This window comes from Lathyrus oleraceus, chromosome 3 (genome assembly GCF_024323335.1).
Source record: "Lathyrus oleraceus cultivar Zhongwan6 chromosome 3, CAAS_Psat_ZW6_1.0, whole genome shotgun sequence".
NCBI classification, from domain to species: domain Eukaryota; kingdom Viridiplantae; phylum Streptophyta; class Magnoliopsida; order Fabales; family Fabaceae; genus Lathyrus; species Lathyrus oleraceus.
The window spans coordinates 491,258,458-491,275,783 of NC_066581.1; the positions used below are offsets into that span (position 1 = coordinate 491,258,458).

Genomic DNA, 17,326 nt, shown 5'->3' on the forward strand with positions numbered 1-17,326 from the left:
CAGACATCATTGCTTTCCAATTAACGATAATTTCATGTGATCTCATATAACCTTTATATGATAATGATCATATGTATAATTATTCTTTTGCCCTTATATGTATACCTAACACAAGACATAATTCGTACCTCCCTTGTATAATTCAATATTATGTTTCTTGATGCCCGAGTGTACTTAGTATTAACAAATAAGCTCAATATCGCATATTCATTTATTTCAGCATGATAATGCATTTTAAAATCATACTTAATTAAGGAGTATGTAGATATTACTCATGCATATGTAGAATGAGAAAAATCCTTCCAGGCCGCTCATGTCCATCCACATGACTCATTGAATACCTAGTTAACTGACTTTATAATCGTCTTATGACAAACAATGTTTGACGCTACTAAAATGATTAACTCCTCAATGACCTTTTGTATGGAGTTAATGGTTTCCAGTCAAATGGTAGCATACACCACTGTGATTATAAAAATAACTTATGAGACTTACATAACAAACTATGTAGTATTCTTATCGCGGGTCATTCCAATATAAATATTACTTATAACATTCTCTATGCATTGGCGTTGCTATATTCGATTGTAAGACTTACATATAGATACTTTTAGAGTGATATCTTTATATTTAATGATGTCTCACATTTAAGTCACACTTAATGTTCCATGAAACCAATTAAATACTATAAAAAACTAATTACTTTATAAGTCCAAGCAACAAACGTGTGTGAAAGTCATCTTATGAGATCGAGAACCAGGACGGTAATGACCTTAACTAAGATTGTTCATAGTTAATCATGTCAAAATTTTGAATTGAATCGAATTATTATAGCATAAGAAGGATTCAAAAGAAACAAATTGAACCGGTATAGTTTTATAAAATCATATCGACCCAAATAAATGGTTTGGTGAACCAAATTTTTATTTATAACTAAAGTGAATCAATATTAAGAAAATTTTCCCAACCTAGTCTATTTAATACAGTAAATCAAACAGTTAAGTCATACATTTTTATTTAAATTTTGGGTGAACTGATAATTTGGAACGAAATGACAGAAACAAGCAAAAGTTGACAGCTGTGGGATTTGAACCCACGCCCTTTCGGACCAGAGCCTAAATCTGGCGCCTTAGACCACTCGGCCAAACTGTCTCAATGTTGAAAGATTTTGTTAAAATTAAACACGTGTACAATACTCACCCTATGCTAGCTTCCCGTGGGCAGTATTTTCCTAATTAACATTAGTGTATCGTAACAATGTACCAAAAAATCATAAATGTATCTTATTAATTTATTTTATCTCTCGTTTATTTATCCTTATGTGTGCGACCTTTTACGTTCTCGTAACATTGACAATAATGTTAAATAATTTACTTAATATTATAAATAGAGAGAGGGTGTCTAGCCAGACATCATTGCTTTCCAATTAACGATAATTTCATGTGATCTCATATAACCTTTATATGATAATGATCATATGTATAATTATTCTTTTGCCCTTATATGTATACCTAACACAAGACATAATTCGTACCTCCCTTGTATAATTCAATATTATGTTTCTTGATGCCCGAGTGTACTTAGTATTAACAAATAAGCTCAATATCGCATATTCATTTATTTCAGCATGATAATGCATTTTAAAATCATACTTAATTAAGGAGTATGTAGATATTACTCATGCATATGTAGAATGAGAAAAATCCTTCCAGGCCGCTCATGTCCATCCACATGACGCATTGAATACCTAGTTAACTGACTTTATAATCGTCTTATGACAAACAATGTTTGACGCTACTAAAATGATTAACTCCTCAATGACCTTTTGTATGGAGTTAATGGTTTCCAGTCAAATGGTAGCATACACCACTGTGATTATAAAAATAACTTATGAGACTTACATAACAAACTATGTAGTATTCTTATCGCGGGTCATTCCAATATAAATATTACTTATAACATTCTCTATGCATTGGCGTTGCTATATTCGATTGTAAGACTTACATATAGATACTTTTAGAGTGATATCTTTATATTTAATGATGTCTCACATTTAAGTCACACTTAATGTTCCATGAAACCAATTAAATACTATAAAAAACTAATTACTTTATAAGTCCAAGCAACAAACGTGTGTGAAAGTCATCTTATGAGATCGAGAACCAGGACGGTAATGACCACAACTAAGATTGTTCATAGTTAATCATGTCAAAATTTTGAATTGAATCGAATTATTATAGCATAAGAAGGATTCAAAAGAAACAAATTGAACCGGTATAGTTTTATAAAATCATATCGACCCAAATAAATGGTTTGGTGAACCAAATTTTTATTTATAACTAAAGTGAATCAATATTAAGAAAATTTTCCCAACCTAGTCTATTTAATACAGTAAATCAAACAGTTAAGTCATACATTTTTATTTAAATTTTGGGTGAACTGATAATTTGGAACGAAATGACAGAAACAAGCAAAAGTTGACAGCTGTGGGATTTGAACCCACGCCCTTTCGGACCAGAGCCTAAATCTGGCGCCTTAGACCACTCGGCCAAACTGTCTCAATGTTGAAAGATTTTGTTAAAATTAAACACGTGTACAATACTCACCCTATGCTAGCTTCCCGTGGGCAGTATTTTCCTAATTAACATTAGTGTATCGTAACAATGTACCAAAAAATCATAAATGTATCTTATTAATTTATTTTATCTCTCGTTTATTTATCCTTATGTGTGCGACCTTTTACGTTCTCGTAACATTGACAATAATGTTAAATAATTTACTTAATATTATAAATAGAGAGAGGGTGTCTAGCCAGACATCATTGCTTTCCAATTAACGATAATTTCATGTGATCTCATATAACCTTTATATGATAATGATCATATGTATAATTATTCTTTTGCCCTTATATGTATACCTAACACAAGACATAATTCGTACCTCCCTTGTATAATTCAATATTATGTTTCTTGATGCCCGAGTGTACTTAGTATTAACAAATAAGCTCAATATCGCATATTCATTTATTTCAGCATGATAATGCATTTTAAAATCATACTTAATTAAGGAGTATGTAGATATTACTCATGCATATGTAGAATGAGAAAAATCCTTCCAGGCCGCTCATGTCCATCCACATGACGCATTGAATACCTAGTTAACTGACTTTATAATCGTCTTATGACAAACAATGTTTGACGCTACTAAAATGATTAACTCCTCAATGACCTTTTGTATGGAGTTAATGGTTTCCAGTCAAATGGTAGCATACACCACTGTGATTATAAAAATAACTTATGAGACTTACATAACAAACTATGTAGTATTCTTATCGCGGGTCATTCCAATATAAATATTACTTATAACATTCTCTATGCATTGGCGTTGCTATATTCGATTGTAAGACTTACATATAGATACTTTTAGAGTGATATCTTTATATTTAATGATGTCTCACATTTAAGTCACACTTAATGTTCCATGAAACCAATTAAATACTATAAAAAACTAATTACTTTATAAGTCCAAGCAACAAACGTGTGTGAAAGTCATCTTATGAGATCGAGAACCAGGACGGTAATGACCACAACTAAGATTGTTCATAGTTAATTATGTCAAAATTTTGAATTGAATCGAATTATTATAGCATAAGAAGGATTCAAAAGAAACAAATTGAACCGGTATAGTTTTATAAAATCATATCGACCCAAATAAATGGTTTGGTGAACCAAATTTTTATTTATAACTAAAGTGAATCAATATTAAGAAAACTTTCCCAACCTAGTCTATTTAATACAGTAAATCAAACAGTTAAGTCATACATTTTTATTTAAATTTTGGGTGAACTGATAATTTGGAACGAAATGACAGAAACAAGCAAAAGTTGACAGCTGTGGGATTTGAACCCACGCCCTTTCGGACCAGAGCCTAAATCTGGCGCCTTAGACCACTCGGCCAAACTGTCTCAATGTTGAAAGATTTTGTTAAATTTAAACACGTGTACAATACTCACCCTATGCTAGCTTCCCGTGGGCAGTATTTTCCTAATTAACATTAGTGTATCGTAACAATGTACCAAAAAATCATAAATGTATCTTATTAATTTATTTTATCTCTCGTTTATTTATCCTTATGTGTGCGACCTTTTACGTTCTCGTAACATTGACAAAAATGTTAAATAATTTACTTAATATTATAAATAGAGAGAGGGTGTCTAGCCAGACATCATTGCTTTCCAATTAACGATAATTTCATGTGATCTCATATAACCTTTATATGATAATGATCATATGTATAATTATTCTTTTGCCCTTATATGTATACCTAACACAAGACATAATTCGTACCTCCCTTGTATAATTCAATATTATGTTTCTTGATGCCCGAGTGTACTTAGTATTAACAAATAAGCTCAATATCGCATATTCATTTATTTCAGCATGATAATGCATTTTAAAATCATACTTAATTAAGGAGTATGTAGATATTACTCATGCATATGTAGAATGAGAAAAATCCTTCCAGGCCGCTCATGTCCATCCACATGACGCATTGAATACCTAGTTAACTGACTTTATAATCGTCTTATGACAAACAATGTTTGACGCTACTAAAATGATTAACTCCTCAATGACCTTTTGTATGGAGTTAATGGTTTCCAGTCAAATGGTAGCATACACCACTGTGATTATAAAAATAACTTATGAGACTTACATAACAAACTATGTAGTATTCTTATCGCGGGTCATTCCAATATAAATATTACTTATAACATTCTCTATGCATTGGCGTTGCTATATTCGATTGTAAGACTTACATATAGATACTTTTAGAGTGATATCTTTATATTTAATGATGTCTCACATTTAAGTCACACTTAATGTTCCATGAAACCAATTAAATACTATAAAAAACTAATTACTTTATAAGTCCAAGCAACAAACGTGTGTGAAAGTCATCTTATGAGATCGAGAACCAGGACGGTAATGACCACAACTAAGATTGTTCATAGTTAATCATGTCAAAATTTTGAATTGAATCGAATTATTATAGCATAAGAAGGATTCAAAAGAAACAAATTGAACCGGTATAGTTTTATAAAATCATATCGACCCAAATAAATGGTTTGGTGAACCAAATTTTTATTTATAACTAAAGTGAATCAATATTAAGAAAATTTTCCCAACCTAGTCTATTTAATACAGTAACCCACGCCCTTTCGGACCAGAGCCTAAATCTGGCGCCTTAGACCACTCGGCCAAACTGTCTCAATGTTGAAAGATTTTGTTAAATTAAACACGTGTACAATACTCACCCTATGCTAGCTTCCCGTGGGCAGTATTTTCCTAATTAACATTAGTGTATCGTAACAATGTACCAAAAAATCATAAATGTATCTTATTAATTTATTTTATCTCTCGTTTATTTATCCTTATGTGTGCGACCTTTTACGTTCTCGTAACATTGACAATAATGTTAAATAATTTACTTAATATTATAAATAGAGAGAGGGTGTCTAGCCAGACATCATTGCTTTCCAATTAACGATAATTTCATGTGATCTCATATAACCTTTATATGATAATGATCATATGTATAATTATTCTTTTGCCCTTATATGTATACCTAACACAAGACATAATTCGTACCTCCCTTGTATAATTCAATATTATGTTTCTTGATGCCCGAGTGTACTTAGTATTAACAAATAAGCTCAATATCGCATATTCATTTATTTCAGCATGATAATGCATTTTAAAATCATACTTAATTAAGGAGTATGTAGATATTACTCATGCATATGTAGAATGAGAAAAATCCTTCCAGGCCGCTCATGTCCATCCACATGACGCATTGAATACCTAGTTAACTGACTTTATAATCGTCTTATGACAAACAATGTTTGACGCTACTAAAATGATTAACTCCTCAATGACCTTTTGTATGGAGTTAATGGTTTCCAGTCAAATGGTAGCATACACCACTGTGATTATAAAAATAACTTATGAGACTTACATAACAAACTATGTAGTATTCTTATCGCGGGTCATTCCAATATAAATATTACTTATAACATTCTCTATGCATTGGCGTTGCTATATTCGATTGTAAGACTTACATATAGATACTTTTAGAGTGATATCTTTATATTTAATGATGTCTCACATTTAAGTCACACTTAATGTTCCATGAAACCAATTAAATACTATAAAAAACTAATTACTTTATAAGTCCAAGCAACAAACGTGTGTGAAAGTCATCTTATGAGATCGAGAACCAGGACGGTAATGACCACAACTAAGATTGTTCATAGTTAATTATGTCAAAATTTTGAATTGAATCGAATTATTATAGCATAAGAAGGATTCAAAAGAAACAAATTGAACCGGTATAGTTTTATAAAATCATATCGACCCAAATAAATGGTTTGGTGAACCAAATTTTTATTTATAACTAAAGTGAATCAATATTAAGAAAACTTTCCCAACCTAGTCTATTTAATACAGTAAATCAAACAGTTAAGTCATACATTTTTATTTAAATTTTGGGTGAACTGATAATTTGGAACGAAATGACAGAAACAAGCAAAAGTTGACAGCTGTGGGATTTGAACCCACGCCCTTTCGGACCAGAGCCTAAATCTGGCGCCTTAGACCACTCGGCCAAACTGTCTCAATGTTGAAAGATTTTGTTAAATTTAAACACGTGTACAATACTCACCCTATGCTAGCTTCCCGTGGGCAGTATTTTCCTAATTAACATTAGTGTATCGTAACAATGTACCAAAAAATCATAAATGTATCTTATTAATTTATTTTATCTCTCGTTTATTTATCCTTATGTGTGCGACCTTTTACGTTCTCGTAACATTGACAATAATGTTAAATAATTTACTTAATATTATAAATAGAGAGAGGGTGTCTAGCCAGACATCATTGCTTTCCAATTAACGATAATTTCATGTGATCTCATATAACCTTTATATGATAATGATCATATGTATAATTATTCTTTTGCCCTTATATGTATACCTAACACAAGACATAATTCGTACCTCCCTTGTATAATTCAATATTATGTTTCTTGATGCCCGAGTGTACTTAGTATTAACAAATAAGCTCAATATCGCATATTCATTTATTTCAGCATGATAATGCATTTTAAAATCATACTTAATTAAGGAGTATGTAGATATTACTCATGCATATGTAGAATGAGAAAAATCCTTCCAGGCCGCTCATGTCCATCCACATGACGCATTGAATACCTAGTTAACTGACTTTATAATCGTCTTATGACAAACAATGTTTGACGCTACTAAAATGATTAACTCCTCAATGACCTTTTGTATGGAGTTAATGGTTTCCAGTCAAATGGTAGCATACACCACTGTGATTATAAAAATAACTTATGAGACTTACATAACAAACTATGTAGTATTCTTATCGCGGGTCATTCCAATATAAATATTACTTATAACATTCTCTATGCATTGGCGTTGCTATATTCGATTGTAAGACTTACATATAGATACTTTTAGAGTGATATCTTTATATTTAATGATGTCTCACATTTAAGTCACACTTAATGTTCCATGAAACCAATTAAATACTATAAAAAACTAATTACTTTATAAGTCCAAGCAACAAACGTGTGTGAAAGTCATCTTATGAGATCGAGAACCAGGACGGTAATGACCACAACTAAGATTGTTCATAGTTAATCATGTCAAAATTTTGAATTGAATCGAATTATTATAGCATAAGAAGGATTCAAAAGAAACAAATTGAACCGGTATAGTTTTATAAAATCATATCGACCCAAATAAATGGTTTGGTGAACCAAATTTTTATTTATAACTAAAGTGAATCAATATTAAGAAAACTTTCCCAACCTAGTCTATTTAATACAGTAAATCAAACAGTTAAGTCATACATTTTTATTTAAATTTTGGGTGAACTGATAATTTGGAACGAAATGACAGAAACAAGCAAAAGTTGACAGCTGTGGGATTTGAACCCACGCCCTTTCGGACCAGAGCCTAAATCTGGCGCCTTAGACCACTCGGCCAAACTGTCTCAATGTTGAAAGATTTTGTTAAATTTAAACACGTGTACAATACTCACCCTATGCTAGCTTCCCGTGGGCAGTATTTTCCTAATTAACATTAGTGTATCGTAACAATGTACCAAAAAATCATAAATGTATCTTATTAATTTATTTTATCTCTCGTTTATTTATCCTTATGTGTGCGACCTTTTACGTTCTCGTAACATTGACAATAATGTTAAATAATTTACTTAATATTATAAATAGAGAGAGGGTGTCTAGCCAGACATCATTGCTTTCCAATTAACGATAATTTCATGTGATCTCATATAACCTTTATATGATAATGATCATATGTATAATTATTCTTTTGCCCTTATATGTATACCTAACACAAGACATAATTCGTACCTCCCTTGTATAATTCAATATTATGTTTCTTGATGCCCGAGTGTACTTAGTATTAACAAATAAGCTCAATATCGCATATTCATTTATTTCAGCATGATAATGCATTTTAAAATCATACTTAATTAAGGAGTATGTAGATATTACTCATGCATATGTAGAATGAGAAAAATCCTTCCAGGCCGCTCATGTCCATCCACATGACGCATTGAATACCTAGTTAACTGACTTTATAATCGTCTTATGACAAACAATGTTTGACGCTACTAAAATGATTAACTCCTCAATGACCTTTTGTATGGAGTTAATGGTTTCCAGTCAAATGGTAGCATACACCACTGTGATTATAAAAATAACTTATGAGACTTACATAACAAACTATGTAGTATTCTTATCGCGGGTCATTCCAATATAAATATTACTTATAACATTCTCTATGCATTGGCGTTGCTATATTCGATTGTAAGACTTACATATAGATACTTTTAGAGTGATATCTTTATATTTAATGATGTCTCACATTTAAGTCACACTTAATGTTCCATGAAACCAATTAAATACTATAAAAAACTAATTACTTTATAAGTCCAAGCAACAAACGTGTGTGAAAGTCATCTTATGAGATCGAGAACCAGGACGGTAATGACCACAACTAAGATTGTTCATAGTTAATTATGTCAAAATTTTGAATTGAATCGAATTATTATAGCATAAGAAGGATTCAAAAGAAACAAATTGAACCGGTATAGTTTTATAAAATCATATCGACCCAAATAAATGGTTTGGTGAACCAAATTTTTATTTATAACTAAAGTGAATCAATATTAAGAAAACTTTCCCAACCTAGTCTATTTAATACAGTAAATCAAACAGTTAAGTCATACATTGGGTGAACTGATAATTTGGAACGAAATGACAGAAACAAGCAAAAGTTGACAGCTGTGGGATTTGAACCCACGCCCTTTCGGACCAGAGCCTAAATCTGGCGCCTTAGACCACTCGGCCAAACTGTCTCAATGTTGAAAGATTTTGTTAAATTTAAACACGTGTACAATACTCACCCTATGCTAGCTTCCCGTGGGCAGTATTTTCCTAATTAACATTAGTGTATCGTAACAATGTACCAAAAAATCATAAATGTATCTTATTAATTTATTTTATCTCTCGTTTATTTATCCTTATGTGTGCGACCTTTTACGTTCTCGTAACATTGACAATAATGTTAAATAATTTACTTAATATTATAAATAGAGAGAGGGTGTCTAGCCAGACATCATTGCTTTCCAATTAACGATAATTTCATGTGATCTCATATAACCTTTATATGATAATGATCATATGTATAATTATTCTTTTGCCCTTATATGTATACCTAACACAAGACATAATTCGTACCTCCCTTGTATAATTCAATATTATGTTTCTTGATGCCCGAGTGTACTTAGTATTAACAAATAAGCTCAATATCGCATATTCATTTATTTCAGCATGATAATGCATTTTAAAATCATACTTAATTAAGGAGTATGTAGATATTACTCATGCATATGTAGAATGAGAAAAATCCTTCCAGGCCGCTCATGTCCATCCACATGACGCATTGAATACCTAGTTAACTGACTTTATAATCGTCTTATGACAAACAATGTTTGACGCTACTAAAATGATTAACTCCTCAATGACCTTTTGTATGGAGTTAATGGTTTCCAGTCAAATGGTAGCATACACCACTGTGATTATAAAAATAACTTATGAGACTTACATAACAAACTATGTAGTATTCTTATCGCGGGTCATTCCAATATAAATATTACTTATAACATTCTCTATGCATTGGCGTTGCTATATTCGATTGTAAGACTTACATATAGATACTTTTAGAGTGATATCTTTATATTTAATGATGTCTCACATTTAAGTCACACTTAATGTTCCATGAAACCAATTAAATACTATAAAAAACTAATTACTTTATAAGTCCAAGCAACAAACGTGTGTGAAAGTCATCTTATGAGATCGAGAACCAGGACGGTAATGACCACAACTAAGATTGTTCATAGTTAATTATGTCAAAATTTTGAATTGAATCGAATTATTATAGCATAAGAAGGATTCAAAAGAAACAAATTGAACCGGTATAGTTTTATAAAATCATATCGACCCAAATAAATGGTTTGGTGAACCAAATTTTTATTTATAACTAAAGTGAATCAATATTAAGAAAACTTTCCCAACCTAGTCTATTTAATACAGTAACCCACGCCCTTTCGGACCAGAGCCTAAATCTGGCGCCTTAGACCACTCGGCCAAACTGTCTCAATGTTGAAAGATTTTGTTAAATTTAAACACGTGTACAATACTCACCCTATGCTAGCTTCCCGTGGGCAGTATTTTCCTAATTAACATTAGTGTATCGTAACAATGTACCAAAAAATCATAAATGTATCTTATTAATTTATTTTATCTCTCGTTTATTTATCCTTATGTGTGCGACCTTTTACGTTCTCGTAACATTGACAATAATGTTAAATAATTTACTTAATATTATAAATAGAGAGAGGGTGTCTAGCCAGACATCATTGCTTTCCAATTAACGATAATTTCATGTGATCTCATATAACCTTTATATGATAATGATCATATGTATAATTATTCTTTTGCCCTTATATGTATACCTAACACAAGACATAATTCGTACCTCCCTTGTATAATTCAATATTATGTTTCTTGATGCCCGAGTGTACTTAGTATTAACAAATAAGCTCAATATCGCATATTCATTTATTTCAGCATGATAATGCATTTTAAAATCATACTTAATTAAGGAGTATGTAGATATTACTCATGCATATGTAGAATGAGAAAAATCCTTCCAGGCCGCTCATGTCCATCCACATGACGCATTGAATACCTAGTTAACTGACTTTATAATCGTCTTATGACAAACAATGTTTGACGCTACTAAAATGATTAACTCCTCAATGACCTTTTGTATGGAGTTAATGGTTTCCAGTCAAATGGTAGCATACACCACTGTGATTATAAAAATAACTTATGAGACTTACATAACAAACTATGTAGTATTCTTATCGCGGGTCATTCCAATATAAATATTACTTATAACATTCTCTATGCATTGGCGTTGCTATATTCGATTGTAAGACTTACATATAGATACTTTTAGAGTGATATCTTTATATTTAATGATGTCTCACATTTAAGTCACACTTAATGTTCCATGAAACCAATTAAATACTATAAAAAACTAATTACTTTATAAGTCCAAGCAACAAACGTGTGTGAAAGTCATCTTATGAGATCGAGAACCAGGACGGTAATGACCACAACTAAGATTGTTCATAGTTAATCATGTCAAAATTTTGAATTGAATCGAATTATTATAGCATAAGAAGGATTCAAAAGAAACAAATTGAACCGGTATAGTTTTATAAAATCATATCGACCCAAATAAATGGTTTGGTGAACCAAATTTTTATTTATAACTAAAGTGAATCAATATTAAGAAAACTTTCCCAACCTAGTCTATTTAATACAGTAAATCCAGTTAAGTCATACGGGTGAACTTTCGGACCAAAAGTTGACAGCTGTGGGATTTGAACCCACGCCCTTTCGGACCAGAGCCTAAATCTGGCGCCTTAGACCACTCGGCCAAACTGTCTCAATGTTGAAAGATTTTGTTAAAATTAAACACGTGTACAATACTCACCCTATGCTAGCTTCCCGTGGGCAGTATTTTCCTAATTAACATTAGTGTATCGTAACAATGTACCAAAAAATCATAAATGTATCTTATTAATTTATTTTATCTCTCGTTTATTTATCCTTATGTGTGCGACCTTTTACGTTCTCGTAACATTGACAATAATGTTAAATAATTTACTTAATATTATAAATAGAGAGAGGGTGTCTAGCCAGACATCATTGCTTTCCAATTAACGATAATTTCATGTGATCTCATATAACCTTTATATGATAATGATCATATGTATAATTATTCTTTTGCCCTTATATGTATACCTAACACAAGACATAATTCGTACCTCCCTTGTATAATTCAATATTATGTTTCTTGATGCCCGAGTGTACTTAGTATTAACAAATAAGCTCAATATCGCATATTCATTTATTTCAGCATGATAATGCATTTTAAAATCATACTTAATTAAGGAGTATGTAGATATTACTCATGCATATGTAGAATGAGAAAAATCCTTCCAGGCCGCTCATGTCCATCCACATGACGCATTGAATACCTAGTTAACTGACTTTATAATCGTCTTATGACAAACAATGTTTGACGCTACTAAAATGATTAACCCCTCAATGACCTTTTGTATGGAGTTAATGGTTTCCAGTCAAATGGTAGCATTCACCACTGTGATTATAAAAATAACTTATAAGACTTACATAACAAACTATGTAGTATTCTTATCGCGGGTCATTCCAATATAAATATTACTTATAACATTCTCTATGCATTGGCGTTGCTATATTCAATTGTAAGACTTACATATAGATACTTTTAGAGTGATATCTTTATATTTAATGATGTCTCACATTTAAGTCACACTTAATGTTCCATGAAACCAATTAAATACTATAAAAAACTAATTACTTTATAAGTCCAAGCAACAAACGTGTGTGAAAGTCATCTTATGAGATCGAGAACCAGGACGGTAATGACCACAACTAAGATTGTTCATAGTTAATTATGTCAAAATTTTGAATTGAATCGAATTATTATAGCATAAGAAGGATTCAAAAGAAACAAATTGAACCGGTATAGTTTTATAAAATCATATCGACCCAAATAAATGGTTTGGTGAACCAAATTTTTATTTATAACTAAAGTGAATCAATATTAAGAAAACTTTCCCAACCTAGTCTATTTAATACAGTAACCCACGCCCTTTCGGACCAGAGCCTAAATCTGGCGCCTTAGACCACTCGGCCAAACTGTCTCAATGCTGAAAGATTTTGTTAAAATTAAACACGTGTACAATACTCACCCTATGCTAGCTTCCCGTGGGCAGTATTTTCCTAATTAACATTAGTGTATCGTAACAATGTACCAAAAAATCATAAATGTATCTTATTAATTTATTTTATCTCTCGTTTATTTATCCTTATGTGTGCGACCTTTTACGTTCTCGTAACATTGACAATAATGTTAAATAATTTACTTAATATTATAAATAGAGAGAGGGTGTCTAGCCAGACATCATTGCTTTCCAATTAACGATAATTTCATGTGATCTCATATAACCTTTATATGATAATGATCATATGTATAATTATTCTTTTGCCCTTATATGTATACCTAACACAAGACATAATTCGTACCTCCCTTGTATAATTCAATATTATGTTTCTTGATGCCCGAGTGTACTTAGTATTAACAAATAAGCTCAATATCGCATATTCATTTATTTAAGCATGATAATGCATTTTAAAATCATACTTAATTAAGGAGTATGTAGATATTACTCATGCATATGTAGAATGAGAAAAATCCTTCCAGGCCGCTCATGTCCATCCACATGACGCATTGAATACCTAGTTAACTGACTTTATAATCGTCTTATGACAAACAATGTTTGACGCTACTAAAATGATTAACTCCTCAATGACCTTTTGTATGGAGTTAATGGTTTCCAGTCAAATGGTAGCATACACCACTGTGATTATAAAAATAACTTATGAGACTTACATAACAAACTATGTAGTATTCTTATCGCGGGTCATTCCAATATAAATATTACTTATAACATTCTCTATGCATTGGCGTTGCTATATTCGATTGTAAGACTTACATATAGATACTTTTAGAGTGATATCTTTATATTTAATGATGTCTCACATTTAAGTCACACTTAATGTTCCATGAAACCAATTAAATACTATAAAAAACTAATTACTTTATAAGTCCAAGCAACAAACGTGTGTGAAAGTCATCTTATGAGATCGAGAACCAGGACGGTAATGACCACAACTAAGATTGTTCATAGTTAATCATGTCAAAATTTTGAATTGAATCGAATTATTATAGCATAAGAAGGATTCAAAAGAAACAAATTGAACCGGTATAGTTTTATAAAATCATATCGACCCAAATAAATGGTTTGGTGAACCAAATTTTTATTTATAACTAAAGTGAATCAATATTAAGAAAATTTTCCCAACCTAGTCTATTTAATACAGTAAATCAAACAGTTAAGTCATACATTTTTATTTAAATTTTGGGTGAACTGATAATTTGGAACGAAATGACAGAAACAAGCAAAAGTTGACAGCTGTGGGATTTGAACCCACGCCCTTTCGGACCAGAGCCTAAATCTGGCGCCTTAGACCACTCGGCCAAACTGTCTCAATGTTGAAAGATTTTGTTAAAATTAAACACGTGTACAATACTCACCCTATGCTAGCTTCCCGTGGGCAGTATTTTCCTAATTAACATTAGTGTATCGTAACAATGTACCAAAAAATCATAAATGTATCTTATTAATTTATTTTATCTCTCGTTTATTTATCCTTATGTGTGCGACCTTTTACGTTCTCGTAACATTGACAATAATGTTAAATAATTTACTTAATATTATAAATAGAGAGAGGGTGTCTAGCCAGACATCATTGCTTTCCAATTAACGATAATTTCATGTGATCTCATATAACCTTTATATGATAATGATCATATGTATAATTATTCTTTTGCCCTTATATGTATACCTAACACAAGACATAATTCGTACCTCCCTTGTATAATTCAATATTATGTTTCTTGATGCCCGAGTGTACTTAGTATTAACAAATAAGCTCAATATCGCATATTCATTTATTTAAGCATGATAATGCATTTTAAAATCATACTTAATTAAGGAGTATGTAGATATTACTCATGCATATGTAGAATGAGAAAAATCCTTCCAGGCCGCTCATGTCCATCCACATGACGCATTGAATACCTAGTTAACTGACTTTATAATCGTCTTATGACAAACAATGTTTGACGCTACTAAAATGATTAACTCCTCAATGACCTTTTGTATGGAGTTAATGGTTTCCAGTCAAATGGTAGCATACACCACTGTGATTATAAAAATAACTTATGAGACTTACATAACAAACTATGTAGTATTCTTATCGCGGGTCATTCCAATATAAATATTACTTATAACATTCTCTATGCATTGGCGTTGCTATATTCGATTGTAAGACTTACATATAGATACTTTTAGAGTGATATCTTTATATTTAATGATGTCTCACATTTAAGTCACACTTAATGTTCCATGAAACCAATTAAATACTATAAAAAACTAATTACTTTATAAGTCCAAGCAACAAACGTGTGTGAAAGTCATCTTATGAGATCGAGAACCAGGACGGTAATGACCACAACTAAGATTGTTCATAGTTAATCATGTCAAAATTTTGAATTGAATCGAATTATTATAGCATAAGAAGGATTCAAAAGAAACAAATTGAACCGGTATAGTTTTATAAAATCATATCGACCCAAATAAATGGTTTGGTGAACCAAATTTTTATTTATAACTAAAGTGAATCAATATTAAGAAAACTTTCCCAACCTAGTCTATTTAATACAGTAAATCAAACAGTTAAGTCATACATTTTTATTTAAATTTTGGGTGAACTGATAATTTGGAACGAAATGACAGAAACAAGCAAAAGTTGACAGCTGTGGGATTTGAACCCACGCCCTTTCGGACCAGAGCCTAAATCTGGCGCCTTAGACCACTCGGCCAAACTGTCTCAATGTTGAAAGATTTTGTTAAATTTAAACACGTGTACAATACTCACCCTATGCTAGCTTCCCGTGGGCAGTATTTTCCTAATTAACATTAGTGTATCGTAACAATGTACCAAAAAATCATAAATGTATCTTATTAATTTATTTTATCTCTCGTTTATTTATCCTTATGTGTGCGACCTTTTACGTTCTCGTAACATTGACAATAATGTTAAATAATTTACTTAATATTATAAATAGAGAGAGGGTGTCTAGCCAGACATCATTGCTTTCCAATTAACGATAATTTCATGTGATCTCATATAACCTTTATATGATAATGATCATATGTATAATTATTCTTTTGCCCTTATATGTATACCTAACACAAGACATAATTCGTACCTCCCTTGTATAATTCAATATTATGTTTCTTGATGCCCGAGTGTACTTAGTATTAACAAATAAGCTCAATATCGCATATTCATTTATTTAAGCATGATAATGCATTTTAAAATCATACTTAATTAAGGAGTATGTAGATATTACTCATGCATATGTAGAATGAGAAAAATCCTTCCAGGCCGCTCATGTCCATCCACATGACGCATTGAATACCTAGTTAACTGACTTTATAATCGTCTTATGACAAACAATGTTTGACGCTACTAAAATGATTAACTCCTCAATGACCTTTTGTATGGAGTTAATGGTTTCCAGTCAAATGGTAGCATACACCACTGTGATTATAAAAATAACTTATGAGACTTACATAACAAACTATGTAGTATTCTTATCGCGGGTCATTCCAATATAAATATTACTTATAACATTCTCTATGCATTGGCGTTGCTATATTCGATTGTAAGACTTACATATAGATACTTTTAGAGTGATATCTTTATATTTAATGATGTCTCACATTTAAGTCACACTTAATGTTCCATGAAACCAATTAAATACTATAAAAAACTAATTACTTTATAAGTCCAAGCAACAAACGTGTGTGAAAGTCATCTTATGAGATCGAGAACCAGGACGGTAATGACCACAACTAAGATTGTTCATAGTTAATTATGTCAAAATTTTGAATTGAAT

The 17,326-nt window shown here is 31.2% G+C and overlaps 9 non-coding genes across 9 annotated transcripts; all 9 read right to left on the reverse strand.

The window, feature by feature from the left end:
• Positions 1–1,072: 1,072 nt before the first annotated feature.
• TRNAL-UAG (transfer RNA leucine (anticodon UAG)) lies at positions 1,073–1,152 on the reverse strand. Its single transcript has one exon. It is a non-coding gene; the product is annotated as a tRNA-Leu (tRNA).
• Positions 1,153–2,478: 1,326 nt separating this feature from the next.
• Positions 2,479–2,558, reverse strand: TRNAL-UAG (transfer RNA leucine (anticodon UAG)). Its single transcript has one exon. It is a non-coding gene; the product is annotated as a tRNA-Leu (tRNA).
• A 1,326-nt stretch (positions 2,559–3,884) lies between these two features.
• On the reverse strand, positions 3,885–3,964 carry TRNAL-UAG (transfer RNA leucine (anticodon UAG)). Its single transcript has one exon. It is a non-coding gene; the product is annotated as a tRNA-Leu (tRNA).
• A 2,628-nt stretch (positions 3,965–6,592) lies between these two features.
• TRNAL-UAG (transfer RNA leucine (anticodon UAG)) lies at positions 6,593–6,672 on the reverse strand. Its single transcript has one exon. It is a non-coding gene; the product is annotated as a tRNA-Leu (tRNA).
• A 1,326-nt stretch (positions 6,673–7,998) lies between these two features.
• On the reverse strand, positions 7,999–8,078 carry TRNAL-UAG (transfer RNA leucine (anticodon UAG)). Its single transcript has one exon. It is a non-coding gene; the product is annotated as a tRNA-Leu (tRNA).
• A 1,312-nt stretch (positions 8,079–9,390) lies between these two features.
• Positions 9,391–9,470, reverse strand: TRNAL-UAG (transfer RNA leucine (anticodon UAG)). The gene has a single exon. It is a non-coding gene; the product is annotated as a tRNA-Leu (tRNA).
• Positions 9,471–12,056: 2,586 nt separating this feature from the next.
• TRNAL-UAG (transfer RNA leucine (anticodon UAG)) lies at positions 12,057–12,136 on the reverse strand. The gene has a single exon. It is a non-coding gene; the product is annotated as a tRNA-Leu (tRNA).
• A 2,629-nt stretch (positions 12,137–14,765) lies between these two features.
• On the reverse strand, positions 14,766–14,845 carry TRNAL-UAG (transfer RNA leucine (anticodon UAG)). The gene has a single exon. It is a non-coding gene; the product is annotated as a tRNA-Leu (tRNA).
• A 1,326-nt stretch (positions 14,846–16,171) lies between these two features.
• TRNAL-UAG (transfer RNA leucine (anticodon UAG)) lies at positions 16,172–16,251 on the reverse strand. The gene has a single exon. It is a non-coding gene; the product is annotated as a tRNA-Leu (tRNA).
• Positions 16,252–17,326: the final 1,075 nt, after the last annotated feature.